Genomic DNA, 3,436 nt, shown 5'->3' on the forward strand with positions numbered 1-3,436 from the left:
AAACGAGCGCGTGGTTGAGGGGTAATTATTTAGTTTCCCCTGTTGCCCTACCTTCCTCCATTTCTCTTCCTCCGCCCTCATCTCCTTCTGCCCCCCCCCGCCTCCTACCCTCGGCTTTCAGGCCCTCATCGGTCATGAAGCTCATTGTCCTCTCCCCTCCTCCTCCTCTCTCTTCCCTCCACTCCCCAAATTATTTTTTCATCCTCTCCTCGTTTTGTCACACTTCACCTCCGAGCATTGATCTGTGCTCAGCGCTCCAGAAAACCTTGAGGTTGCTGGATTAAGGAGGAGAGAGGAAAAGGAAAGAAAAAAAAAAAAGAAGAGCAGAGAGGCCGGATGAGCGCCTCATTTAAAATGCAAATGCAGCATTTTTTAATAAGTGAAATTAATAATAAGGATAATTGGAGTAATAAAGGGCAATTGCTGGGGGAGTTAATGAGAATTGAAATGAGCCGTCCTGAGGGGTCATAGCAACCTGAATCAGAGGGAGAGAGAGAGAGGAGAGGGAGAGCGAGCGAGTAGACCTGGATGATGTCGACTAGTGAGCGGAGCAGAGCAGGGGAAATTACAGCAGGCCTCGGCTGATCCTTATCGCTCACAGTAACAGGATATAGGCCAAGGTGATGTTACGACACACAATATTATATTCTCCCCCGCCTTGATGCCACCTGCATTTGTGCATTGTGTGTGTTTGGTGGGAGGGGGTGGGGGGTGGGGGTACAAATCTGTGAGCATGTGCATGTCTGTGCATGTTTATGTGAAACGTGTTCCCGGTCGGCACGTCTCGTGTGCGTCTCGGTTTGTTTTTTTGTTTTGTTTATCTTAATTGACTTTTGTTTTTATTGCCTTCGGTTATCGTTGCTTCTTGCAAACAGACTAAAATGCACCCCGTCTCAACATATCTCTAACCTCCATCCATCCCATCCAGCTGCCCCACCCTGGATGCAATGGCTCTGGCCATATCAGTGGGAGATACTCACGACACAGAAGGTAGGGCAGATTAAAAACCCACCCTCTGTCTGTCCTTCTTCTCTGTCTGTCCCCTCCACCCCCACAGCCCGCACACACACACAACATCTCCCTGCTGGAAAATGCCCAGTTTCACTTCAGGTTTTTCAACCAAATCTATTTATTTGTGTTCTTCCTTGTCTTAGCATACAGACAGACAGCACTGCTAATGTGCAAACATCAAAACTTCAAATGACGGTCAAAATCATCAATCAATTTGGAGTTAAAGACCATTTCCAGTTGAGTCTGAGTCAAGTCCAAGGCCAAAGAAGGTCAAGAAGTAGATGAGACCAAAACCAAAGGAGACCAAAACAGGCGATAAACAATGTACGCATCCTTCCAAGTAATAGTAAAAAAAAAAAATCTTCAAAGAGATTCTCAAACATAGATATAGATCCAACAGCAGAAGCCAAGTAATCACACTGCAAAAAATGTCCCACTTTCACAAATGATTAGGATTATGAATATTTTTTCTAATGCAGTTTCACTTGTTTCAGGAATTTTTCTGGGAACCAGCATAAAAATGTTGAAACATGGCAGAAGAAGGCAGATCAGCCCACTAGTATCAAGAAAATGACAAAATTCATTTTCTTGACATTTACAAAAAGTTTTACAAAAAGCAAAGGTGTGACTGAAGTACTTAAGATTTTTTTTTTTTACAGTATAGTATTACATATGCTCGTAGAAATCCCTTAAATTGCATGTAATATTATTATTATATCAGTGAAAAGAAGCCATTTCATGTCCAACAACTGACCCACAGATAAGGGAGGTTTCCGTGGTGAGTGGCGCACAGCAGCTGTCGCTCCCCTCTCTCCCTCCCCTCCTCCTCCCTTACTTCCCCTCTCCATTTTCGCTCACCCTCAGAGACCCTGTAAGACCCGGGGCAGCTCATTGGCTTGTGACTCCTCTTTATTGGGGGGCAGATATTAGCTATCTGTTTACACGTGTATTCGTTCAGTGAGCAATTTCAGATGCACTTTGTTTATAGATCGCCCCTCAATCTCCCTCAGCCTCTCCCAGGTGAAAGTAAGAGGGAGTTTATTGGATTTCATCCTCCGCTGCCTCGCCTGCTGCCTCTCTCTCTCTCTCTCTCTCTTGCTTCTCCCTACGTGTTGTTCATTAAACGTTCCAGTCAGTTGGCTGAGATTGGTTGTGATGTCTGAGTGAGCGAGCATGGCGCCACCTTCAGGGCATTTGTGTTCACTCATACACTTGATAGAAAGCACCATACCCCCCCCACCCCCCCACCCCCCTCTCCACCATTTCACTTAAACTCACTCACAGATACTGATGAGGTGCACGACTTTTTATTGGACATGCTGGAATACGCCTGCTGTGTTTTAGGGGGGAGGGGTTGTTTGTGATTTTGTGATTTCCAATTACAGCCCTGTTTGTTATTTATGACACTCTCCCCCTGCTTTTCCACCTATTCTTTTTCACTGTCACCCCTCCCTTATCCATCTGTCTTTCAATCCCACTGTCTTTCCTCCCTGTCTTTCTCCTGTTTCAGTGTGTTAGGTTGCCCCATAGCCAGGAAACGCCGCCTAGAGGAAGCGGAGGTGGAGCAGGAGCAGGAGCAGGAACAGGAAACGGAGCAGCCTGCGTCCAAGAGGAAGTCCCACCCCTTGAAACTGGCCTTGGACGAAGGCTTCAGCGCAGACAGTGATGCCAGCAGTGAGGCTGAGGGAGAAGGCGAGAAGGAAGCAGAGAAAGGAGGTGAGGAGGAGGAGGAGGAGGAGGAGGAGGAGAACAGGCAGGCCACTGTAGAGAGGAAGCCGGAGGAGAGAGAGGAGGTGACAGAAGAGCGACTGGAGGAAGCACAGACACACGGAGAGGAAGAGGAGACACAGAGCCAACAGAAGGAGAGGAACGATGAGGAAGGAGAGGAGAGGGAGGCAGAGGAAGAAACATATCAGAAGGAGGAGACCACATCTGCAGCTGATGCTGATGAAGGTGGGTGAAGGTCTCAGAGAAACCAAAGCCACTCACATGCAGCCAAGCTGGCAGCTGCACTTGCATTGTTTTATGTCTCATCTATTGGTTAAATCCAGCCAGCAGCCAGCCAGAGGAGATGGCAAAGTGGTTGTTAGTGGTGTAAAATGGGATCATAGAGAGGGGAGACGGTCTGTTGTAAACCACAAAACACTAGTTTACATAAAACCACTGTCACTCCAGGCTGATCTGTTTCCATTGTTAGTTTACATTCAGTGACTTGGCAGGCAGGAAGGTGATGACAGTGATACTAAAGATACTGCTGACACCAGCTTTAGCTCACCGCCTGACTCACTGTCTGCTGTGTGTCAGCACCCTGACCTCCTCGTCTTTGTCTCTGTCCACAGAGGAGGAGTGCATGATCATCGAGCCTGAGCTCAGCGCTACGCCACCTGCAGCCGAGGAGGGCGACGCTCTCTCTCGGAGGGCGAGA

The sequence above is a fragment of the Myripristis murdjan genome, chromosome 7, assembly GCF_902150065.1.
Source record: "Myripristis murdjan chromosome 7, fMyrMur1.1, whole genome shotgun sequence".
Lineage (NCBI taxonomy): Eukaryota > Metazoa > Chordata > Actinopteri > Holocentriformes > Holocentridae > Myripristis > Myripristis murdjan.